Source organism: Piliocolobus tephrosceles, chromosome 10 (genome assembly GCF_002776525.5).
Source record: "Piliocolobus tephrosceles isolate RC106 chromosome 10, ASM277652v3, whole genome shotgun sequence".
NCBI classification, from domain to species: Eukaryota; Metazoa; Chordata; class Mammalia; order Primates; family Cercopithecidae; genus Piliocolobus; species Piliocolobus tephrosceles.
The window spans coordinates 11,493,743-11,505,214 of record NC_045443.1 but is presented as its reverse complement, the minus strand read 5'-3'; the positions used below and the strand labels follow the sequence as shown (position 1 = coordinate 11,505,214).

The window sequence follows — 11,472 nt, the reverse complement described above, 5'->3', positions numbered from 1 at the left end:
TTTATTTTAGGTTCTGGGTATGTACAGGTTTGTTTTATACGTAAACTCGTGACTCAGGGGTTTGGTGTACAGATTATTTCACCACCTGGGCACCACGGCAGTTTTAGTTTTTTTTTTTTTTCTCTGAACCCCTCCCTCCTCCCATCCTTCCACTCGAGTAAGCCTCAGTATCTGTTATTCCCCTCAATGTGTCCACGTGTTCTCATTACTTAGCTCCCACTTAGAAGTGAAAACATGAGTTTTATGGTTTTCTATTCCTGTGTTAGTGTGCTAAGGATAATGACCTCTAGCTCCATTCAGGTTCCTGCAAAGGACATTATCTCATTCTTTTTTATGGCTGCATAGTATTTCATGGTGTATATTTACCACATTTTCTTTATCTAGTAGGGTGTTGATGGGCATTTTGCTTGCTTCTGTGTCTTTGCTATTGTGAATAGTGCTGCAATGAACATATGCATTATCTTTATAATAGAACAATTGATACTTCTTTGGTTATATACTCAGTAATGGAATTTCTGGGTCAAATGCTATTTATTTTTTGTGGAGATGGGGTCTCCCTATGTTGCCTGGGCTGGCCTTGAACTCTTAGGCTGCAGCAATTCTCTTACCTTAGCCTCCCAAAATGCTGGGATTACAGGCATAAGCCACTGTACCCAGGTGTTTTGCTCTTTTGAGACAGGGTCTTGCTGTGTTGCCCAGGCTGGAGTGTCTGATCATAGCTCTTTGTACCTTCAAACTCCTGAGCTTGAGGGATCCTCCCACCTCAGCCTCCCGAGTAGCTGAGACTGCAGGCATGTGTCTCTGCATCTGGCCAGTTTTTAATTTTTTATTTTATACAGAGATGGAATCTTGCTTTGTTGTGTAGGTTGATCTCAAATTTTTGCTCGCAGGTGACCCGCCTACCTTGGCCTAGGATTACAGGTATGAACCACCACACCCGGCCAATAATTTGTTTAATTATAGTGCTTCCATTATAGAAGACCATATAAGATGACAGACTAGTAACCAGAAGTCTAGTTATTAATTTATCAATAAACATCTTTATCACTTCCTATGTGCCAGACCCTGCTAGATACTGAGGAAACTTCAGAGGAAAAGAAAAGAGCACACTTGTACCTTCTTTTTAAGATGGTGAAGAAATCTGAAAATAAAATGATAGCTGCCTTTGACATTTGAAGAGTGAAGAAGGACTTAATTTTACATAAATGGCACCTCAAGAATAAAACTGGGGTAAACAGTTTGAAATTACAAGAAGGCATATTTCAACTATTGGAAAGAATAATTGTCCAAATATGAACTATTCCTCTCAATGTACCAAGTTCTCCATCACTAGGGCTGAGAGGCCACTTGACAGGTATGCTGTATATGAGGGAAAAGCATTCTTCTATTCAACAAAAAGACCTTGCATGTCTGTTGAGCTGGACACAATTTAAGATACCTTCACACCATGAAATTAAATGATTCTATTATACTTGATAGCATATGTGAGACAGCCAAGTGTAGAGAATTACCTGGAGAAACTCCAACCCGCCTTTGCACTGGGACGAGTGTACATTGGGTGGAGCCTTGGGAAGTTCGTGCTGTTTTGCAGCGTGTTGGAGCCTGACCTCTTCTGTTTCGGGGTGTGGTAACCTGGGATTCAATCTGTGAGGTGGACAAACTGGCTAGCAGGATTCTTGCTTTGCTCAAAGTCCCTGTCCCCCTTTCTTTTCTCCTTGCGCCATGAATTACATTTTTCTCACCCTTCAAAGTGCCTGTGAACCTAATATTTCATGGCTTTGTGGCAAGAACCAGGCTTAGCTAAACTAAGGAGAAAGTCTTACAACACGTGTAAAAAGCCAAGGAAGTAAAAACAGTTTATTAATATAACAACAGATAACTACTATAATAACTACAGGCCAGGTGCAGTGGCTTACACCTGTGATCCCCGCTCTTTGTGAGGCTAAGGTGGGTGGATTGCTTGAACCCAGGGAGTTCAAGATCAGCCTGGGAAACATGGCAAAACCGTCTCCAAAAAAATAGAAAAATTAGGCGGTCCTGGTGGTGTGAGCCTGTAGTCTCAGCTACTAGGGAGGCTGAGGTTGAGGGATTGCTTGAGCTTGGGAGGTGGAGTTTGCAGTCAGCTGAGTTCACACCACTGCATCCCAGTGTGGGTGACACAGTGAACCCTGTCTCCCCCCAGAAATTATATATATATAATATATTTAATAACTACAATTTCTTTAAATAAAAACCCTGCATTTGTAACCTTACAGTTTCATTAGCTCTCACCTCAGCAAGGCCAGGTTCCCTTCTGGGACTCACTGTGTCCATTACCTACAAATGCTCAGCAGGTGAGAAAGAGCAGCACATTTCCAAACATGGGAGCAGCAAATTGCTCCCAGGTTTCAACATTGGGGTCACCAGGCAGCTATCCTTTCCCTGACTCTGGTTGAAATTGAGGCAATGAGATGGCCCTGTGACATGTGGATGGACATCTAATGTGGTGTTCCTATTTTTAAGTGGTCAGGAAGAAGTCAAAGCTTCTAGAGGAGGTAGGTCACTCCTGCCCCTTAACTCCTCAGTCCAGCTCTCCCCTAGGACCTCAGAGACTCCACTTTGCACATTTGCAAGTCAGTTCTTGCACTTTTCCATGGTTGAAAATATTCTTATATTGTTGCCAGTGCAGGTAAGATTCTCCCTTTTTCCACTGGCCTATAACTTACTGCATTATTGTCTCATTTGTGTCCTATGTTTGCTGATGTTATTGTCTGCAGGTTTTTTTTTTTTTGTTTTGTTTTTTTTTCAGCTTCTTGCTTCCCTAGCTCCTGAAGATTGTGTTTGGGTTACACTTAATTGCACACGGCTTGCCAAGGAAACTGAGCTTACAGAAAAACAAAATGTTCTCTAGTGTGTGTCCATTTTCCCCTTCCTTTAGAGTGAAGCCCTGTGAAGTGCCACATTTCACAGGTCAAAGCCAGCGGTGAGGAGAACAGAGAGATAACTAGGCTGGAAGGACAAACATAGTGATTGAGAGCTTAGGCTCTAGGGATCTGGGTGCAGTGGCTCACTCCTGTAATCCTAGCCTTTTGAGAGGCCAAGGCAGCAGGATTGCCTGAGCCCAGGAGTTCGAGACCAGCCTGGGCAACATAATAAGACCCCTGTCTTTACAAAACATAAAATAACTAGTCAGGTGCAATGGCATGTACCTGCTGTCCCAACTCCTCGGGAGGCTGCAGCAGGAGGATCACTTGAGGCCAGGAGTGTGAGGCTGCAATGAGCTACGATTCTGCCATTGTACCCAGCCTGGCCAACAGAGTGAGATTCTGTCTCTGAAAGTAAACAAACAAACAAACAAACAAACAAAATGAGAAGGCATAGTCTAGTTTCAGACTGCCAGTAGGTTTGTTTCCTTATTATATGACATTTACTGAGTGACTTCTCATAAATTAATGACCCTCTCTCTCTGGGCCATGGTTTCCTCATCTAGAAAAGGGGAATAATAAGATTACCATAGGTTTGGTATTGGGAAAAAGTAATGTATGCCTATGGTGTATATTACTCAATAAATGTTGGGTACTATTATTATTATTACTGAGAGGTTTCTCTCAATATAATATTGTCAATCCTGTGGTTACTGAGGAGAAGGAATTCACTGCAACATTCTAAGAAAACTAAGATTTAAAGGGAGCTTGACCCTGTGGTGGGATTCATGCACATGAGCTGAAGACTTCATTGAGAGCTGAGGCTGACCAGGTGAGCTTGTCCCTTGTCCTTGCCTGTTTTCTCATGCCTAAAGTGCTACAGCCAGGGACACACCTCAGCTTGATACTGGCCCAAGGAAGTCTGAAAAAGTCAGGAGCAGGAGCCAGGTCTGCAGAGCCAAAAAGCACTTAATGTTAATGACACTCCAGAGACTGACTATCTTTAGGCAAATCTGGAGTCACTTAATCTCTCAGCCTCAAGGTTCGTCTCCAGAAAAGTAGGGATAATAAAGCCTAGTGCATGGGATCGTGTTGAGAATCAAATAAGATAGTAGCATACGTGGAATCATATAACATGTGGTTGTTGGTAGTAGTAACATAGTAGTAGTTATCATGCTCAGCTACAATTCTCTTTCAGGGATCCCCCAGGGTTAGGACATGGTTTGCATTAGAGTGTTCCCTTAGAGTCAAAGTAGCCATCTGGCTCTCACTGGGATACTTGGTCCTGTCCTCTGACACAAAGCAGCATTTTGGAGGCTCAGTAAAGCAATTTCTGGTTCCAGCCTAGATGACAGTCTTGCAAACTTGGACCAGGAGGTGGGGGTCATCTCAGATATCTGGTGGAGACAGAATTTCTCCTCTGCCCCTCAGAGAAGCAGATAGACAGCGCTCATGGTAATGGAGCAATGCAACCTAACTTTAGAAAGGGACCTTATCAGAGTTTTCCTCCTAACATCCTCCCTGCTTCTCCCTTCCCCCAGTTCCCTTTTCTTGCCCGTGCTCCTTGGGCATTCTCATTGTGTAAGCAAGGCTTTTTTGTTGTTGTTAATAACCACCTGGGAATGCTTCCTTCAGGGACAAGGGGTTGAGAGTTCTATAAAAGGCCAGCAGAGCTCTCTAGCTCTTACCCGTACACACCACAGCTCCAGGGCCTGCCCACCTGCCTGCTCGGCCTACCTGCCTGCTCACCTTCCCAGCCTCCTACCCTCCCTGCTGACACCATGCTCAGGAAGGCCCTGATCTTCTCAGCCTTATGGGTCTTCACTGTGACATTTCCCACACTCCCCCCAGGTAAGTGCACCATGGGAGGTCTTTTGGAGAATGGGGCTAAACTTATTTGTGTGTGTGTGTGTGTGTGTGTGTGTGTGTGTGTCTGTGTGTGTGTGTCTGTGTGTGTGTGTCTGTGTCTGTGTGTGTCTGTGTGTGTGTGTGTGTGTGTGTGTACAGAAAGAGAGAAGGGGATTGGTAGCGAGAGAGAGAGGCCTGCTGTGAAAGTTGTAAAGCTGAATTGGGTAAGAATCATATGGATTTGGTCTTAAGATGGGATGGGTGGCTGAACTCGGAGGACTTGAGTAATTGAGTGGCTAAGATAAGATTTGTGTTGTGTTTGAATTGGCCTCATAAACATAATGGGCTGGGCCCGCTGCCATGAGGGCACCTGATTAGAGAACTTCTGAGGTTTTTCTGTGGTCTCACTCCCTACTGGGTGCTGAAAAGGCATTACTCTCTCTCTCAGGTTAAAAAGTCCCAGGAGGTATCCTCATCTGATGGTGAGGTGCGGTAAACTTCAGAGCACTTTAGCATCTATCTTGGTCACAGGCAGTGGACATGAGTGGGTCTGGAATGGAAATTTGTAAATCATGTTGAGAAAAGAAAGAAATCGCTCTTCTTCATGAAACTTTCAGCTAAGAGCATCCTTTCCTGGTTCTTCCTGAATGCAGGTCGATTTCTCAGGAGGAAGGGTGCTCATTCATTTGTATTGAAACGGTTACTTTCCCCTCCTCTTCCACTGGCTCTCCTCCCGGTAGCTCTCAGTGTGGGAGATGCTGGGTGTAGCTTGTTGACTGATATAAACTATGATAAAGCAAAGTGTCTACATTACAGAGCAGGTAATTCTGGTCTCCTGGGCCCATGACCCGCTGCAGTGCCCCCGCATGTCATCCGTCACTGTAGCCTAAGAGGAGCCTGGTTGTTGCTCAACAGACCCACAAGTTTATGGTGCTGATACCGTTAGCAAGCCCCAGAATGCCTGGCTTGTGCATTCTGTGAGACAGGGTGGAAAATAAAGAGTTACATATGGTCCATTAAATGAAAAAATGGTAGGAGTAGCCCAGTTAGTGTCTATTTCGTTCTTGCTCCACTCCTTAGAAATAGCTGGTTTTCTTGATCCTTAACCCCTTTTGGTTTTTGTTTTTTGCTTTCAGGAACCTGGAAGAAGTATAAAGGGGAGTCTTGGACTTTTTCTTCCAGTCTGACCAATACACATTTAGAGGCAGAATATCGAATGCTGACCCCTTGAAAGGAGGGTGGGTGGGGGGCTCTCAGCACCCTCCCAGGCAGCAGGTAGTCGACTGGACTTTCTAGCAGGTGACAGAAGACAGGCTTGTGGTGAGACCACATTTGATGTGGTCTGCCACATTATGTTCCATGTTTCTCCCAGAAAAAGATCTACCTAAGAGTGAAAATTCTCACTGGAAAGTACTTGTGCTCTTCTTTTCTTTTTGGCTCCTTTAGAATCAACCACTGACCTACCAGAATCCACCATTGACCTGGAGTTGCCCACAGATGTGTACCTGGAGAACACCCAGGCTTTCAGTGAGTGAGGGTCTGGCTTCGCAGGAGGCCTGGGCAGGCGATGGGCTCCCACATTGTGCATTCCTGAGGGAAGGCCTGCTTTCCTCCAGCAGACTGGATTCCCACCATTAGCTTGTGACCATTCCCATCTTTCATTTTGTTTTCCCAGAATTCTCTGCTGACATGGAGTTGGCCACTTCTAGCTTTCCGCAAGAAACCACCTCCTATCTTGTGGAGGAAGCCACCTTCAGCTCTGCGGAAGAAGCCTTCTCCAGCTTGGTGGAAGAAGCCATTGAGGTCTCAGGTGATAATTCCTGGCTCCAAATCTGCAGAAATGTCTCCCTGCCTCCCTTAGCCTGCTTGTATCTCATTGCTTAGGAATGTCCTAGGGTAGCTTACATATTTGGGGACATTGTTGCTCCTTTGTTCTCTGAGATTAACTTTTGCCAAACTTTTTTGAAACTTGAGGCAAATATAAGCATTTTCCCAGAATATTTTTTCACAGACGGAACCTGTTGAATACCAGCAAGGCTCCAGCCATGAGGTCTGTCCCAATCTGATCTCGGGGGACAACCTCTGGGCTTCTCTAAAGAGGACAAGCTCCTTGTGGTCTGCATGGGGACAAATGCAGTAACAAGAATGGGATCAATAACTTCCTTTTCTTTCCCAGCTGATTACAGCACAGTTCAGAGAGAGACCACTGTGAATGAAGATTATAAGAGTAAATGTTCTTTGAATTTAGACTGAACAGAAGAAAAGGGAGTTAAAAGCTTCATGAATTAAGCGGATGTCCTATCGCTGCCCATTTTCTTTCTCATGCCTCCATGTTTTTTCATTTTTCTGTCTGTCACTTAGTCAAGGAGTTTTAAGATTTCAATGCCTTCTGCCTCCAGAAACATACCCCAATAATCTGAAGGACGTCTGAGATTTTTGCTAAAATTAAGCCTTGGACCTTACCTACAAAGGCAAATTTCTACATAATCTAATTATGTTTAAAAATAATAGCTATGTTCTACCACTGCTCTAAGTGTTTTGGGGAATTGCAGGTAGTATCTGGAGAAATATAGAAACTGTATTTTTTTGTGGAGGCTGAAGAACCTATTAAATAAAATAGGGTTGGTTGGGTGACTTGAAATCCCAGTAGTTGTCTCCTTTGCAGGATGTCCCACCCCTGCATAAGGTGCCCTCCCTCAGCGTCCACAGTGCTCCCACTGCCCAGAATGTGATGCGTGGTCAATGTTAGCTATGTCTTCCTTCCTTTCCACCCATATGGTTTCAAGAATATTCTTTTGTTTGACTATAAGAGCAAGGGAAGGCCTCATGGCCCAGATCCATCTGGCCTTTTCTGCTAGTGTCCTGGCAGAAATGACCAGATGAATCTGGGCCCACCTGTTTCCATTTCTGCTTATCAAGAGATGGTTTTGGACTGTGGCAATTACCAACAAACAGAAGTTCTTTGGTGTTTAATAGGAAGAGCATGTTTAAAGTGTTTAATGGAGGTTTCATTGCTTAAATGCAGAAATTTATTCTCTTTTTTCTAGTAGATGCCCTTGCTGTTTATTCTGAAGAGCTCATGACTGGAACACCAGGTAAGTCCATAGATTTTTGTAACTTTTATTTATTCCTGGTTTTTAAGTGATTTTTCTTGAGAAGGATTCCAGGACAGACTCAAGAAGTGGGGCCCTGGTACTCTGCCCCCATTATATGCCTTTCTCACCTGGGCATCATGTTTGCTGGCACATGAGGATAGGTCTAGTTCACCTGCTACACTTAGGAACTTCTAAGTGTGAGTGAGACCATACCTTTAATCCAGTCCTTCTCATGGAGTGCATTTGCATTCCATTTCCATAGTAGGATTTGAGTCTTGGTGGAGTACCTTGAAGATTAGGAGAAAGAGGGTTTTTGTGCCACAGATTCAGTGGAATCCTACATTTACTAACACTACTGGAGGCTCATAACAGAATGCTAGACACATGGTGAATGAGTCTTACTGACAGTGAATAAGAAACATTTCTTTAGTTAATTGAAGACCAGCCCAGCACCTTCAGAGAAGACTCTTGGAGTTCACCTCAGTGAAGTTTTGTAAGTTTCTCCTCTTTTATCTTTAATATTTTACTGATGATTTGATACCATTTTCAATGCTAGTTTAAATTCATGGCTAGCAATTCCAAACTTAAACTTTCCCAGGCCGGGCGCGGTGGCTCAAGCCTGTAATCCCAGCACCTTGGGAGGGCGAGACGGGCAGATCACGAGGTCAGGAGATGGAGACCATCCTGGCTAACACGGTGAAACCCCATCTCTACTAAAAAAATACAAAAAAACTAGCCGGGTGAGGTGGCGGGCACCTGTAGTCCCGGCTACTCGGGAGGCTGAGGCAGGAGAATCGTGTACCACTGCACTCCAGCCTGGGCGACAAAGCGAGACTCTGTATCAAAAAAAAAAAAAAAAAAAAAAAAAAAAAAAAACCTTCCCAGATGCTGAGATCAACTACAAAATCTAATATGGAGGTTAAAGACAATCTCTCTCCTCCCTGGAATTTATTTTCCAAGCCCAGTTGTTTGGATTTTCGGTAACTAAATAGGGATAAGAGTAACAAGGACTCTTTCCTTCAAAAGAGTTTTGAAGGGAACGTGGAGCAAAATGGATGCCTGGACAGTCTGTAAATATCTTACATAAGGCAGAAGACAAGGGAGGGAGGATAAAAAAAATTACACCCTAAAGAAATTAAGTTTCATGCTCAGTGAAAGGGTGAAAAGATGGGGCTGATCTTTTGAGCCCTGGTTCTCTTGTTTCTCTTGTTAACTCCTGTTTTTTGTTTGTTTTTGTTTTCAAATTTAGAAAATGAATCAAATTCTCCATTAGCTATGATGATCACTGCTATCCACTACTTTCTAAGAAGATTCTGTGCTGTCGAACATGCCTACCACTACGCTATAGGAGGTCTACAGCAGGAAACTAGAAGAACATAGAATGTGTCCAGCTGAGGCATCGATCCTGGCTGGGTGGGGGAAATTGTTCAGTGATGGGGAAGGGGCACTTCTTAGCTGTGTCACATTGAGTATGGGCTCAATAAATAATTGAATTTTGAGAGTGGTTCTTATTTTATGAGAGAATTGCTTACTTTTCTTGTATTAAGACCTATGATAAATGTATTTCTCTCTGATACTTTATAGACAGGCATCACACTTTACAGGGGCCACATTTCACAGGAAAACATGAAACGAGTTTGTGGGAAGTAAGTTAGTTTTCCTACTGCTGTGGTAACAAATTACCACAAACTTAGTGGCTTAAATGAACACGAATTTATTATCTTAGTTTTGTGGTTCACATGTCTGAACTAAGTCTCACAGGATTAAACCCATGTATCAATGCTGAGTTGCATTCTAGAAGCTTTAGAGAAGAATTTTCTCATCCACATTCCTTGACCTCTTTCCATACTCGCAGCCGGCAATGGGCAGATGAGCCTCCCATCACATCACATTATCTGGCACTGACTTGTCTGCCTCCATCTTTCACGTTTAAGGACCTTTTAATTAATTACATGGGGTCCATCTGGATAATCCGGGATAATTTTCTATGTTAAAGTCAGTTGATTAGCAACTGTAATTCCTCTTTCTATGTAATTCAACATATTCGGTGGTTCTGGGAATTAGGTGTGTGTCTTTGAGAGGCCATTATTCTTCATAGCACACACAAGGTCTTAATCTTCTCGAACTGGTTTGGTTCAATTAGTGGGCAGAGACAGCTTTTTTTTTTTTTTTTTTTTCTAGGTTTATACACTAGATTTTTGCAAAAGGGCAGGAGTTGGTATTGCACATTTTGGTACTTTGCAGTATGTATATGTGATCACGTAAATGAAAAACTAAAATGGCAGAAGTTTTGTTTGAATTTGCCCGCATTTACAAATTGGGAGTGATGAATCTTTTAGAGTAGAATGTGGACTTGAGAGTGCGGAGGAATGCCTTCTAATTGTAGTCTCTTATCGTGGTCACTTATGAACTCCAGCTTCCCCTTAGAAAGTGAGGCAGTTATAACAATTCAATTTGAAAGTTTTTTTGTTCTTTAATATATCTCCTCAAATAATACACCGATGTTTGGAATCATTAACTTTCAGAGTTATGAATTTATTAGCTTGTCTCAGGTAGAAATATTTTATGTTCACTGGTGGTTTTTATATAACACGCAATAAGTCCTTCACTCTTAGGATGAACTTGCACCACAGCACATCAGATTTTGGGATTCTTTATCCTGGCTCCATCAAGCCCCTTGCCTGAGGCTCTTCTACATAGAAAGTGGTTCCAAGGCCTCCCCTGATCTCTTTTTAAAACTAAAATACTATCTCTCTCCCACTAGTCAGTAGTTTTTCTTTTCCTCTTCCAATTTTCTTTTTAATTTTCAGAAGATTTCAGCATGGAGTTTTGTAATGGACCATTAGAACAACTTACACATGTACCCAGGCAAAAAGGCTAGTGGACTCATCATAGGCACTCCTTGGTATCTACTCAGGATAAAAAGATGTTTTATTTCAAGTTCTAACACATCAATTAAAAGCGGCTGCCCAGGGAATAATGAGGTGGGTGCTTAACCAACAGAGTTGTGGCACTTGTGCCATGCAAGTAGCTCACCCTGGTATAAGTGATAGTTGAAGCCGTGGGCTTAGATGAGGCCACTTAGGAATGGTGCAGGTATAAGGAGGGGCAAAACTCTGAGACACCTGTGTGGGAACTTGACATATGGAGCAAGTAAGTGACAAGGAGTCCCACCCAGTGACTGTCCTCACAATAGCAGCTCTCATTGAAGGCTACTCTGTGCCAGGTAGGGACAGAGCTGAGTGCTTTGCATGGGTTTTTATGATATCCAAATGTTTTACACAGTATTTGTATAAAATATTAATGTTATTTAACACAAACTTTGTATAATTTATATACTAATATGAATTATTGAGTAAATTTTGATAATGGTACAAGCTAGTCTGTTTCTGTAATCCCCAAACCTCTTAATTTTCAAGCATTTAGTTTACATCACTTACATTTAACATAATTATTAATATATTGAGTCATAAGTCTGTCATTTTACTCTAAGTTTTCTGCTTATCTTGTGTTTTTTCTCTGTTTTCTGTGTGCTGCCTTCTTGTGTGTTACTTGAATTTTTTTTAAAATTCCATTTGGCTTACATATAGTATTGTTGAGTGCGTTTGTACAGCTATTTTTTTTTT

The 11,472-nt window shown here is 42.6% G+C and overlaps 1 long non-coding RNA gene across 1 annotated transcript; it reads left to right on the top strand.

Annotated features, from left to right (window-relative positions):
* The first annotated feature begins 2,498 nt into the window (after nt 1-2,498).
* LOC111552128 lies at nt 2,499-9,350 on the top strand. Its single transcript, XR_002734553.1, has 3 exons — nt 2,499-2,668; nt 6,198-6,278; nt 9,096-9,350. It is a non-coding gene; the product is annotated as an uncharacterized LOC111552128 (long non-coding RNA).
* The last annotated feature ends 2,122 nt before the right edge of the window (nt 9,351-11,472 follow it).